The sequence below is a fragment of the Falco biarmicus genome, chromosome Z, assembly GCF_023638135.1.
Source record: "Falco biarmicus isolate bFalBia1 chromosome Z, bFalBia1.pri, whole genome shotgun sequence".
Taxonomy (NCBI): Eukaryota; Metazoa; Chordata; class Aves; order Falconiformes; family Falconidae; genus Falco; species Falco biarmicus.
Genome location: NC_079311.1, coordinates 67638307 through 67653646, shown reverse-complemented (window position 1 = coordinate 67653646; position 15340 = coordinate 67638307). Strand labels below are relative to the sequence as shown.

At 37.7% G+C, this 15340-nt stretch overlaps 1 long non-coding RNA gene across 1 annotated transcript in view; it reads right to left on the bottom strand.

Moving 5' to 3' along the window:
* LOC130143099 (uncharacterized) overlaps positions 1-15340 on the bottom strand; it is a 44088-nt gene that overhangs the window by 15604 nt on the left and 13144 nt on the right. The window lies entirely within an intron of this gene.

Below are 15340 nucleotides of genomic sequence, written 5' to 3'. Positions count from 1 at the left end.
GGATTTGTCCACTTGTATCACGTTTTCAGCTGAAGAAATTTTTTGTTTTAGAAAAAGCATATGTAATGTCATCAAAATTCTCTAATGCTTCTATTTCAGATGTCCCAGTAAAAAAACCTGGCATTTAGAGAACACTAATTACCCACTCTGGGCAAATGAAACCACTACAAAGCAGAGCATTCAAATTCCCATACAAAAATCTTACTTCTAAGCACCTTCAGCTTAAGCTTTCCTGCTAATTAAATTATGGTTTACAGCGAGACAGACAGTGACACAATGACTTCACGTATTCTTTCATTCAATATTACATTAGATGAAAATGAGGGACTACATATATTTCTGGAGTATTTTTCTTTTTCAGGCAAGTAATATCTTACATCTAATATATGGTAAATGAACATTATTTGGTGTATTCAGTAAACATTAAACTTTGATTCCTAAAACACAGGGACATTAGAAAGCCACCCCAGATGACAGAAAAAGCCTGTCAAGCCCAGAGCCTGCTCTCTGGTAAGGATCACAGGCAGGTGCCTAAGTATGAGTACGGATGGGCAAGGTTATACATTGTCTCTCCTAAAACCTTCTAGCCTTCAAGTATTTTCAGCTTTTCATGAGCTATAAATGGTTTCTATAGATTAAGTAAGCTTCAATGAATTTCTGTTCTATTAAATTTTCCGTTTTCCTCTTAAATCTCTATAGACCTTTGCTATCCACGTCTGTTGGCAGGGAGTTGCACTAATCAACTACCCATTGCATGAAGAACTACCTCTTTTACGTGCTTTGAAACTGATTCTGGTTGGTTTTAGCTTGAACTTTCCCTACTTCCATCACCCCCTGTATCCTACAGCATTATCTACAGTATACAACATTATCAAAACTTAATTAATAATACATAACATAGCTGCAGCACAGTATCTTATTACACATGTCAGATGTTAAGGACTGATTGCTCTCATCTTTCAGAAGCAGAAAACAAGATAGCTAAACTTTATACGAATGTAAATATGTGAGCATTGTAACTACTCCTAAATTGGCTGCTTCTTCACCTATGATTATACACCAATTTTTAAGGTGTATAATGAAGAAATGACACATCCCCTTTCTCAGGAAACCTTCCAACCCTTTTTCACTTATTTCAAAAGAAATGTAAATGAAAACAATATCTGAGAATTCATTCTGCAAAAGCATAGCAATTCTGTGAATGATTCTCTTAGTCCTCCACCTCAATCATTGCTAGGAACAGAACTACATGAAACTGAAGCTTGAGAGACATTAATTAATGTGGTGAAGTAGGAAAATCTCCAAACCCAAAATTACAGAGCTTGGTAGCCACTGCAGTGGTTGGATCCTGCATACAGTAGGACACTGAGACAAAGTGTACCAGTTAAAGATCCATGATCATTTGGTTTGCTTCCCCATAACTTTGTGTTGCTATTTGCATCAAGATTTTTACAGTATTGTTGCACCACAAATAAATGTATTGAGGCCATTTCAGCTATGAAACGTGTTTAACATACAATTTTCCTAATGTCTGGAAATATTATCTATTGTTTTGAAGGCAAAAAAATCCAGGAGATGTTTTCTATTCCAGAAAACAGCATTAATAGTGTAAGTGGGGAAAGGATAGCATTATACACAAGAACTGAGGGAGGGGGAGGCACAAAAAGGAAATAGTTTGTCACACCACAAGAGTGAAATGCTCCTCCCTGTTCATCTGTATTAAAATTCCCTCCCTATACTGATAGAAATCAACTTTCATTAACATCTGCCAAAGTGCTACTTTGAACAACAGCAAGATAGGATGTGAGGCTAATTTTATTCTGAGTTGATGCTCTTTTACTTTGTTTATAGAGTTTTGTCTCTGTTTTACTATATTTTGCTCAGCATCAGCTATTTAAACCAGATTGCCTTGTTCTCGCACATCTAGCTTAGAAATCTCTTTGATGGCATGTTTAGCAACTGAAACTGGTTGATCTGGCAGCACTCAAAAACTTAATTTAAAAAGCAGCAGAGATGAGTTAACCAGCTAGAGATATGATGGGCTACCTTATTACATACACATAGCCTGTTCCAACTCCTGATGAGAATCTTTCAAATCACTTCAGCTGGAGATAATTTTTTCTCTCAAGAAAACCATCAGCTTGGGAATCTGCCTAAATATGGATTCATGGTGAGAAGGATGTCTTTAAAGCATAAATCTGACCAAGTTCTCCCTACAAGATAGAAGCAGACAATTCTTAACAGTCTTTAAAAGACTTTAATTTCTGAGACAGAATTACTGTCACGCAAAAGCTTTTGTACTTCTATTAATTGCTTCTCCTATTTTTTCATTAGCATGCAGTTACTCTCACAATTAAACTTTGGCCTATCACAAACCCACTAAAGTTAATAAAACAAACACCTTAGTTCTCCCCAAAATTCCCATTTCATTTTTTAATATCTTTTGCATTACAAAATGTTACTGTATTCTGAATTCTTCGGGCTTATATACAGTACTGTCTTGTCTTGTGGAAGCATTTCAGGTTTTTTACTATATTCTTTTATTGCTGGGCAATTTTGAAACCTGTTCCTGTAAAAATAATTAATGTGAAGCCACTGCAACAATGATATGCATTTTCACAATGCACCTATTGCTTTTATAAATGGAAGTAAATCCTTGATTTGCTAGCAGAAATTACAATGTCTCTCCAGAAACCCGCAACTCCAATATGATTTCTAAGTGTTCTTTGTGACACCACTGATCCTTAACCAAAGCAATTTTCAATAAATCACCTTACTATTCATATTGACCTTTTGTATTCATTTAAATCCGGTATGTTTCTTTTTCACTTTATCACTTTTCTTTTTTACTGACTGTAGCTGTTCCAATTTCCCTCACAGAAAACTAATCATAAGCTACCATGCATCACCTCAGTGATACTGATTGTGATAAGTTTGTCTTTATCATCTGTCTTTTATTACTTCACCCAGGATCTTCTGTCATCTTCAATAATTCATCACACTCAGATGCTACAGTTTTATTAGCCTGAAATGTAACACAATTAGATTATTAACCTCTGATTTAAGACTACCCTACAGCTGCCTCTCCAAATAATCATGTTATTTAAAAAAGAAGGGGCCAATTCAGCATCAGGCCAATTTGGCCCTTGGGTAATATTAATTGGATTAACAAGGTTGTTTCTCAGCTATAACTGAGAGCAGAATTTGTCCCTGTGAAAATGTATAAATTACTCTGTGTTTATATCCCTGTTTTCTTTGTCTTTGTAAACACTTTTTTGTGTATAATCGCCCATGCTAAACGTTCAGTTGACCTTTTCAGCTGCAAAATTCAGAGTAAGGGAGCAAAACTCTTTGAAACATGTCCTCTCCAGCTGTTTCATCACAAAAGCAAGAATAGGCACTACATGGTAGACTACAGAGATTCTTCACAAACTCTATATAGTCTTGCTACACTGTCATTGTGCCACATACAGTGCACCTTCCATACAATAAGCCTGGTGGATTTATTCCTACTTTTTGGAAGCCCCTTGTCACAAACTCATTTTAACAAGGTTTCCAAAAAAAAAAAAAGCAAACAAACAAACAAAAAAACCCAACTATGAGTATTTTATGAGATTCTTAATAAAGCTACTGGGGGAGTGAAATATGCATTCCTGTGGCACTGTTCATTTTTTTATATCATTTTATTTCATTTCTTTCATTTTATTGTTTGGGGGTATTTTTTAAACATTTCATAATTCTTCCCAAGGGTATCCAGGGAAAAAAAAGCTGGCCTTTGAATTAACTGTTACTTCTCAGAAAAGAGAACCACCATTCTAGATTCTCTGAGAACTGTTCAATGATTGGCTGAGGCATGAAATAGAATTTAAAAAACAAACAAACCAACAAGCAAAATAAAAACAAAGTTAGGAAAGAAATGGAAAGTAAGGGAGAAACAGCATTATGTTAGTGAATAAGTGAATGCTGTATCCATATATAAAAAGTATTACTCAGTGCTTGCTTTAGTTCTAATATTCCTAAACTAAATGTCTGGTGATGATTCAGAGAGATTGGATTATATGAATCATGGACCTTGTGCAGAATATCAACTGTTGTTACCATGTTCTTATATACCAAGTTAATATCCCCCACAGATATGGTCAATCCAATCTTGAATAAATGTTTCCAAAGGAAGGTGTTTGAATAACTGCATCTTTGCACGTGTGCCACCAAATGGGATAGTTTTGTAAGTTGAAAAATAGTCCTCTGTGTAACACAGTTCACACTTGTTTATTGTGCTTCAGCTCTCACCAATAGTTTACCAACTTTATATCTTTTCAATTTAGCTGATGAACATTTTCCACATTACAATACTGTAAAATGCAATCAGTTTCCTTCTTATATTTTTAATACAAACCTACAGTAATAATTGTAAAACTCTGGGTTTTCCACATTTTTCTTTGCAGAAAGAAAAAAAATGACTTTTTTGACTGTTTTGTTTAAAAAATCTCTATTATTATTGTTTTATTTATGCTGCTTTTTAATGTATTGCTAGTACTGTACGTTCAATTTATTTAATTTCATTTCACATGTTTTCTTTCAAAAGACAGGCATCTTAAACATTTTCAAATTTTGATGCTTTTAACTGTCCAATACCTGTCTCTAATTTCTGATTGTTCTTGCCTCAAAACCCTTTCTTTTTTTTATTTCTTCCTAGATCTGTCTGTTTCACTACTTAATATAACTATCTTTCTGTCAACCATTTGCTTACTTTAGACAATTCTTCATTCCTGTGTTCACTCATATATATTACCCTCCTGTCCCTTCACTTCCTTTCCCATTCATTAAAGACTACTTGCACAGATTCCAGCTGTCATTTAATTCACTGTGAAAACCATGATTTCCATTTAGCTATTTCCCTCAAAAAAACTTCAAGCAACTCCTAAACTTCATGCCTGTGATGTCAAGATGGCCATAAATCCTTTCTGTGCAGTGTTTGCCTCCAGTAACACCATTTACTTCATTTAAAAAAAAAAAAAAAGGTAAGAAAAATACTTACTGTCTTCTCCATTAAACAGATAGTCAACCAACAAAACTATTTCTACCACTTGCATTCTTTTGGTTTTGGCTGGTGCTGGTGCTGTTTACCAGGGTTAAGATCCCTGCTGGAGTCCCAGCTCTGCTTTGTTTACAAATACAGAAGAAAATTACAATCCTGGCTGAAAATGTGTTGCAGGCTACAGGAATCAACAGATGGAAAGGTCCAGATGAAGCAGTACAGGCAACAAAGATACTGTCTTACCATTCTAAGCAGTGTTCTGCATGTCAGTAACATAACAATTGCAGCAGCTTTTGTAGCCATCACAGGGGGCAAAAATAAGATGGGTTTGGCTGGAGATAGAGGCACTCTTGTCTTGGGAATCTCTTTCCAAACAAAAATGGCAGGATTGGAAACAGTGCTTGTTTGAAATGTCGACAACAGGATAACGGCAGCTGAAATTCTGGGGCAACCAAAGGTAAGGAGAAGCACCCCAAATGCAAAAAATATAATACAATGGGTAAAGTGCTGTAGGGTGTTCAGGTGGAACCCCCTGCCATTCTAACAGCAGAAACTGAACTGCCTGATGACCATCTTAATTGTTCTGTTTTTCTTCTGGAAGATGCAAGTGCTACTTAAATAAGCAAGGTAACAAACAGATATGCTATCAACAGTTACATGTTCCAGATCGACACATTCAAAATGAGCAGTCTCAAGGCTTATGACACAACTTGAAGAACTCACTTGTGTATAAGTCTAAAATGTATACATCAGTGAGGCAGAATAACACTGGGTTTATCGCAGTCCCTTGCTGTATGTTATGAAAGGACAAGTATTCACATTGCAGCCAAACTTTTCTTTTAAAATACATTTGCTTTCATTTGTTTTACCCAGTGTTTGCATGTTTCTCATGTCCACCCTTTTCAAGCAAGCATTTTTCTTTTTGAACTGCCTGTCACACTGCAGCTTTTATTTCATTCTAAACAAAGACATCCAGTTTCACCCTGCTTGAGACACACTGTGGTGGGTTGATCCTGGCTGGATGCCAGGTGGCTATCAAAGCTCCCTGTCACTCCCCACCTCACCTGGACAGGGGAGAGAAAATGTAATAAAAGGCATATGGGTCAAGATAAGGACAGGGAGAGATCACTCAATAATGACTATCACAGGCAAAATAGACTCAACTTGGGGAAATCAGCTTAATTTATTACCAATCAAATCAGAGTAGGATAATGAGAAAATACAAACTAAATCTTAAAACACCTTCCCCCCACCCCTCCCTTCTTCCTAGACATAACTTTCCTCCTGATTTTCTCTACCTCCTGCCCCTGCAGCAGCACAGGGGGACAGGAAATGGGGGCTGTGGTCAGTTCATCACATGTTCTCTCTGCTGCTTCTTCCTCCTCAGAGGGAGGACTCCTCACACTCTTCCCCTGTTCCAGTGTGGGATCCCTCCCATGGCAGATGGTCCTCTGGGAAGTTCTCCAATGTGAGTCTTTTCCACAGGCTGCAGTTCATGATCTGCTCCAGTGTGGGTCCCTTCCACGGTGTGCAGTCCTTCAGGAACAGACTGCTCCAACGTAGGTCCCTTGCAGGTCCACAAGTCCTGCCAACAAATCTGCTTCACCACAGGCTTCCCATGGGTCACAGCCTCCTCCAGGCATCCACCTGCTCTAGTATGGGGTCCTCCATGGGCTACAGGAAGACAGCCTGCCTCACTGTGGCCTTTGCCACAGGCTGCAAGGGAATCTCCATTCCAGCACCTGGAACACCTGCTTCCACTCCTTCTGCACTGACCTTGGTGTCTGCAGAGGTATTGCTCTCGCATAGGCTCACTCTGCTTTTCTGAGTGCTGCTGCTGGTGTTGCATAGGGGTTTTTTTGTCTTCTTAAATATGTTGTCCCAGAGGCGCTACCACCATCACTGATGGGCTCAGGCTTGGCCAGTGTCGGGTCAGTCTTGGAGCCGGCTGACATTGCCTCTGCTGGACACAGGGGAAGCTTCTAGCAGCCTTGCACAGAAGCTGTCCCCGTGGCCCCACACGACTAAAACCTTGCCATGCAAACACAATTCACACACTAAACCATGACTGGTTAGGAATACCATGAATACTCTTCATGCTCAGTAAACTGTGGAGTATTCTCAGTGCAGAGGCATCATATGTTCCTGAAACTCTAACAGGTCTTAGGAATCCATACACCTTTCCTAGTCTCTAACACAAGAAAGAAATTATCTTTCTGTGAATCAGTTCCCAAGAGTTCAGTTCATTTGCTCAGTTTTCTGCCTCCAATCCTATGGTGGTTTCTTTCCATAGCAATTTTTTTCTTCTCCTCCTCATGACCACAGTATTAACAGCTAGACAGCAGCTTGCTTCGTGTGCAGGTCATTGTCTGATGAATTGTATCATATGGTTTTTCAAACAAATGTCCTTCAAAGTGTTTGAACTGGCAAGACTGTTCTGATATTCTAACAATCTGAAACAATTTCCCTGATAATGTGTTTTGGTTTTATTTTGGGAAGGGCTTGATGTCATTTAACCGGTGAAGCTTACAAGGGGCTTCTTTCATAACAGGATTATGTGTGTGATTACTCCCAAGGCTTCTCCCTGGGGATTATCTTTTGTGCAAGTTTGTTAGATACCTTCATGTCTGAACGGTTTACTCTGCAGTTGATTGCCTGGGATCACTCTTAACATCAGACTGTAGCTGATATCCTCTGGAATTTGCAGTGTCCCTTTACAGGAAAGCAAACTTTGCCTCCTCCCCATTTGGAATGACTAAAAACCCTCTAACAGAGTTTGCAGAGATTTTCTTATACATTATGCTGCATTGCAGTTTTTTTCCTGTAGGAGGGGTGCTCAGACTAACTTCTTCTGGCTTTGATCAAGCCATCTGTCACAATAGCACAAAGTTAGTTGATGAAATAGCTGAGAGTGGGGAATGAGAGTGAGGAATGACTGCTGTTTGTTTGGTTTTCTGGTCTCTTACAGTATTTCCTGTATAACATTAATCTTATGTTTCCAAGATGCATAATACACAGAACAGCATGATCACGTAAGCACAGTTTTCCCACAAGATGTTCAACTGGTGTCGTCAAAAGGTCCAATCTGCATCCTTTCAACTTTTGCTGTGTTTGGTTGGAGCTGAAAGAATTCAGTACCCGCTTGTTCTGGCCCCTACAATCTCAACTGCAGTAGAGAAAGTCTTGAAAAAAAATATTTTTGAACCTCATACCAACTGCTGTCAGAACTTGGAAATGTATATGAGGTGGCCATATGGCAGCTGCAAATGAGAACTTACTCATTTGACCAATAACTGTAAAAAACTGATGCCACACACCCCCAAGATCAAGAGGCTCCACTTCATTTATTCAGCTCCTAGCACTTTTGTCGAAAGCCCACCCACACCATATGCAAATATAAATAGAGATTCTAAGTCTCTCTTAACTTCCTGTGGATTAAGTCCTAAAATATAACCTACATTAAGCCAATATTAGAAATGTCTTTTCCATCATTCTTCACACTTTGAAACCTATCCGTGAGTTTCAGTGCTTCATATTGTCTCAGGGCTTTGTTTTCTTGTAAAGTTGCTGCCTAAATAGTAAGGGTTTTGGTATCAGACACAGAAGAACAAGAACGAACATTCTTTCATTTGACCTCCTTTTACTTTGAGATCTTTTTTATGGCCCAGGCAGTGGAGAATTTTGGAGTAAGAAGTACTTTTCCTTTGGAGCTGATTTCATTTCTATAATTTTTTCCCCTCTTTTTTTATGATACAGTCTTATTAAACTTGATCCCAGCCCTTACTGTAGTAGTTGATGCACCATCAAGGAGAAAAGAGTTCTTAGGCAGGTTCTTATCATGACAAAAATCAATCTTAGTTTTTAAGCCACATTCATTGTCACAGTTCTGAAGTCCAAAGAAAATGGCTAGACCAGATGCAGCTAAAAACCTGGTCATAAAGTCTATAGCACAGGCTATGAAGAACAGTCTTTCTTGTACTTTCATATTTTGAAGTAATCATTTTATAGTGCCTGCAGAGTTATCTGAAGAACTATCTTCCATCTTCGTTTGTTGATGCATTTCTACAATGAAACATATGCTTAGTTTATGAAGTAATACCATTTGTTAGCTTTAGGAGTGTCACACAATCTAAACACAGTGAACTCACAACAATTCTTAATTTGCCAGGTGCAGTTTGGAAGATATCTTCTCAAGTAAATGAAAGCTGCTTTTACTGGAGTCCTGATTACTATGCTGTGTCTAAAGTTTCCTTCAGTAACATGGAATATGTGCAGCACACTGACATCTCTGCTGAGAAAATAGCTGAGCCAGTTGGAGGCACGTCCTCACTCGCAAAGGTCAGCCAATGTGAAGCGTAACAGTTATTATTTTAGGCTTTCAAAGACTGGGAAGTCTGTACACTGTTTCTTCCCTTTTCTCCCTAGAGAAAGGATAAATACCAAATAGGCCCAGCTGAGATCTGTAAACTTAACAGCCAGGGATGGGGAACAAATGATCTCAGATCAGTGGTCACCACAGATTTTTGCTTCAAGACTCATTTAAGGGCATCTCCTCATGTGGGCCTGTTTTCCTTGCTCTTTCTCCTCTCACAAATATTCAGCTGTGGGATTGTATGTGGCCTCTTCCCTGCATTTAATATCATCTTGCTTAATTTTTTTTTATCAGAGATGTAGATTTAAATTCCTTTTACGTCTCCATTGCAGCTTGCATTCTAGCTCTTACACTGAATTAACACATCTTCCCCCCAGGTCTGGCCTCAGTCCAGGTCTGTGGTGGCTGTGACTGCTCTCAAGACTCTACGAGCATTAAAACACAAGAAATGTCTTTTTACATTCTCACTGCATGTAATCCTAAAATTTGTTAGGCCTTCAACTGCTCCTGCCATTAGGCAAATCTTGGAGGGTATATTGGAGGCTGGGCACTTTCGTTAACCTCTGGCTTTTCAAGGAAAACATTACAGGAGATGGTCCCAAGTCACCATTTTGACATGCCTTGATGCTCATATTCTCATTTTTCTCATGAATATATGAGAATATATTCATTATTCTCATAACGCTTGCAGCAGTAGTTTACTATGGAGACGTTATTTTAGCTGTACATTTACTTGCAAATTTAGGTAAATGTGTGTAATGTTGAACCAGATTTCCAGGCCAAGTGGACAGTTTCTGTGCTTTATCAATTGGGTGAACAATCCAGATGAAAGTTCATTTTTGTGTCATTATTTAGACACAGCTTCCAACAAAATCAATAAGAAACTAAGATTTTGCTGTATATACTACACTCCCAAGATCCAACAAAGTACCCTAAAGAAAAAGTCAAGCTTCTATCCAGGTAAGCGAGGTATATTCAGTCTGAGAGAATGAATATATTAATGACTTCGGGCTGCTGCCAATAATCCCATTTAGCTGTGTCCACAGTGCTCTAAATTGGAGGACTGACTTGCAGCACAGCTTTATTTTGTTCAATACCTTTGCAAGAATTGAAATAAAGGATCTTCTTAAGGTCTGACCTTCGAAAATTGGCCCTTTGCCACTATTTAGATGGACCTGAAGAAAATATATTTCAATGAAGGTATTTCCAGAAAAGAAAGAAAACTCATGTTTCAGTCTACAGTGGAAAAGAGGTTCCTGATTTAGTGGCTTAAGCCTGTGTTTTTCATTCAATTCTTCTACGTTCTGCCTGTATAGCACTACCTACTTGAGACTTTTAACTGGAAAGCTCTTGTATGACATGAAGACTATTGTTGACTCAGTGGAATTACCAATATATTTAACATCAAGCCTACGTATCAGTGCTGTGTTGGGCAGGGACCTTGATATCTTAGGTCTTGAAGATAAGCGTTCCACCAGATGCCCACAGTGACAGAGATAAGCCAGACCTTATCTGCTACTTTCCTGTGATACAGGGTTTCTACCCTAAGTCACCACCAAGCTGGTATTTCACTCCATTTCTTTAGGTTTTGCCACACGGGCCACTCAGTGACTTTTATTTTCTATGACCTGGAAGCTAATGCATAAGAGACATTTTTTCTGGGAATGTCACTTGAAGGGAACAGAGGTTAGCACAGATAGCTTCCAAAGGAGCAGGAAAGAAAGAAAGTTGTTTCCAAATCCCACACAACCATCCCTAAAACAGAGATGTTGAAGGAAATGGCATGCACTTTTCAAAATCACCGAGACTTATACTGCAGCCCTGGAAAATTTCTCTCTGCATAATGCACAGGTAGTTATGAAGCTAAATATTCCTAACAGTTTCATAAAACAATTACACTGTGCCATTGTTACCAAATGACTTCAAGGACTGCAAAGAAGAATGAAAACCCTTATTCAAATACAAGATCAATCATTTTTTATACAAAAAGCACACTTAGAAAAGAACACAATTTATATCCATATGTATTTTTTTACCTGTCATTCCTTCAGCTTGACAGATGTCAGAATACTACATTTTTAGTAGACTTGCAATTGCTGGAGAACTTAAATACACCCTGTGATTATATGCTGCAGGACCGACAGCTAAAATGCCAAGTGGCCACTGCAATGCTCCTGGCAACGCTATTCTGTCTTTGTGGCAAAAATTCAGGTGCTTGTCTTCAGCTGCAATTAGCATTTGATGTACACAATAGGCTTTGGTTTCTTTCTTTCCCTTCCTCTCCTCTTCCCTCTCTCTTTCTAAGCCTATTCATACAGTCAGAACACTGCATAAATTACCATTTCAGCCAGGTCAGAAAGCAGGTTTCCTACTACATTAGTTGATGTTATGGAATTGCTGATCCCTGTTCTGTAAAGAAAGGGCATGGCAGATTTTCCAAACTCATAACCTTATAAAGATATCTAGGAAGAACTGGTGATGTATGAATAAGATTGAAATTAATACTGAATTGACTAGAAGGACATGATTATAATTACCAATGATCAAGTGACTAAAACCAAAATGTTGCAGAATCTTATAGCCCGGATTAAATGTAGATTATATAGATTATAGATACAGTATAGATACAGATATAGTAAAAATGACAACTGTTTTCTACTTACAACTTCTAAAAATTATTACACAGAAAATGTACCGAAAAAATTATAAGTAATATATATAATATGAATATATTATTTCTATGAACATTTTCATTGTTCGTAAGTAAAAAGGGAACCAGTAGATGGCAATCTGTATTATCTGTATCTTTGTCTGTGGAGTTATTACAGGGACCCTTGTATCTGAATAAATAAAAAATATTAATTTGATTTTCATTGCAATTCCTCGGAGATACATGAATTACCTTAGCAAGAGCTGCCATGTCATTCAGGGTGACTAGAAATGTCAAATGCAGTTCTGCTGAACAAGCTATTTTGTACTGCAGTGGTATTTATAACAAGGTATACTATACACATGGATGTTAGATCTGTTCAAACAGTTACTATTTGGAAAGGCACTAACTACCTCTAGAAGTTTCACTCAAAATCTTGTGCATGTTCTTGGGAGTCTTGTATCCTATACCAACTTTCAAAAAAAAACTTAACAAAATAAATTACATATCTAATTCTGTATGACTCACCTAAAGCACTTTAGCTAGATGGTACTTCACCGTGATCAGGGAAAACCGTGTCTAATCAGAAACGCAGCACAGCATTTTACTGCTCACTAGTCTAACAGCATAGTCTGTAATATTTTAGAGCTCCTGAGAGCATCTGTACTCAGTAACTAATGATTTTCTAAGTCTAGGCACACAATTTATTTAATACTATCTTAATTTCTTTACCCCTTTAATTCTCAGTTATTTTTACTGGCTTCTATTTTAGAAAGGTGAAGTGAGAAAACTGCTTTATAGAGGGTGTTTGAAATAGAGCTGTTAGATGTCAAGCAGAGACTACTAATGTTAACAGTGAGTTTTAAATAGTCAAGAAGACATGGACAGGCTAAATCATCATTTTTATGTAGGTTTTATGTATCCTACTCTAAACCAGTTGGTCTTGGTTAGAGATTGGACAGTGGCATGGATTCAGTGGAGCACTAGTCTGGTTTGGCATGATAGTTCCCACAACCATTTTCTTGGTTTATTGAAAGGCTGAGAATAAAAATTGTAATAGTTCCTGGGGATCTGTGTTAACAGTGAACACAATGATGTATGACATGACAAATCAGGGTCCCTTGTAACATTTCAAAAATAATTGCATTAGTGTAATTTTTCTTGCAGAATAGATTTCTGTGCAGAAAACAAGAGAGTAGACAGAATGTAAGAAATATTAGGGCAGTTTCAGTAAGAATAAAAAATACTTTAAAAAGACACAATACACTAATAGCAATGGTCTAGCGTTGGCATTGGATCAGCAAGAAACATTTTTTGTTAGATTCTAAAACCTTCACCCAAAAAAATCCCTGTTGAAATTGATGTCAGTATGAATAAGGACTACTGCAGGGTCATTCATAATAGTTCCACTATATTAAGTCTTTTAGATATACACTGTGCATCAACGTGAAGCCTAGATCTATTAAATAGCTGCCCAGAGTACTTCTGTTTAGGATATTCTTTATTTTATTCCCTGTCCAAAGTCACAAGTAACTAGACAAGCATGTAAAGCTGAAAGAAGAATAAGTAATTGTGTCATATCTGTCATCTCCTGGGTCAACATTTTCATGGAAGGATTAGCATGATTCCTGAATATATTATTTCTATTAACAAAACACAAATCAAAAGCAAATAAAATCATACCAACTATTACACAACAGTACCTGAAAATCCTTTACCAACTTGGTTCCTGCACTTTCCCATGTGAAAAGTCTGCTGCTGCCCATCACTTGCATCAGCAGTTTATCATATAACAATAGGTTTGAGAGGCAGGAGAGGGAAATATATGAGTCATATGTTCTACAAAAAAAGAAGACTATCCCCTCAATAAGGTAGTGATGTTCCCCTTATACTAATGAGGATACAGTGATATAATGACATTAAAAGGCAGATGAAGTATCCATCGTATTACTCCTCTAGTTAGTTTTGCATCTGTGTTTTCTTTGCATTCCCAGGAAATTAAATTCAAATTCATGTCTAAGTATTTTCCTGCACACAAGGCACAGGATGTGGTTGCAGTTGTAGCACTGACTCTGTGTAAAAGTAAGGGCAGAGTACTGAGTTAACAAGGCTGACATACACACATTCTAATAGACACATAACTGAGGTTTTAGGGTGGACCTCAGCTCCCCCATTGCCATTCCAGGGTAATGCAATGCCACTGAAGTGCCATTCCGCTATTTGGTTTGCTTTGGTTTAGTTTTTAAATCTACAACTCAGAAAGTTACTTGCAACAGGTAAAAAAGAGGAAGCACAAACTATTGTAACTGCAGTCAGTTTCTCTGACAAATTGTGGAAGAAAACCAGCTAAGAATAAGCATACTTCTGAACGCTCTTTTCTGCTATAAATTGTAGAGGAACTGACATGGAAAGAACTGGGCCTTGCTACTTACAGTATAGCTCTCCACTGTTATATTACACTTTAACTCATTTCTTAAGGAGACATATTTTGACATGGCTGCAATGAAAAAAAAATGTCAAAAAGTTCAATTAATTTCCAGTTATTTTAATATGATTTAGAACAGGCCCCAAGAACACGGGAGTGAGAACAGGCCAGTGCCTAAAAATAAGCACATCATCCCAGACAAACTCTAGACACATTGCCTTGACTTAGCATTGTCATACCTGTTAGAACAGTGGCGCCTGTTAACACAGTGCAATTAATTGGCCTTTTCACATACAGAAGAATTTGGTAGTTAGCTGGCATACTATTTCCTGCCAATGCAGGCTTCTGAGAATCTCACTGTTACTATCACATTATTCGAGATTCTAGGAAACACAGTTACTCAATAATATTAAAGACAGATAAAATTACTCAGTTTCTCTGGATTAGGATCACAGCTGAGTCTATCTCTGAAGCAGGACAAATTTACATGGTCTAAGAATATAAAACCAATACATTTGCATGAATTATAGGCAAAACATTAATTCAAGTAACTCCAACAGCCTATTGATTCTTTTCCACCTCCTTGAATGGAAAAAAACCGCCCAATATTATGACATTCATTTGTTAGCTCACATATCTCTTCCATTCCTCCTCATGCTGAACTTCACTCACAACTTACTACAAGTGACTAGCGTAATCGTAAAGTTCCATTGCCTCCTTTACAGGATTACTTCTTTCTGTCCTTCCTTGCCATTTTTAAGATGTAAGTTCCATCGCAGTGAAAAATTCACCCTTTATATTAATCTGTTGTTCTCTTCAAAGCCCAGATAATAGTGAACTATGTCTATATAAACT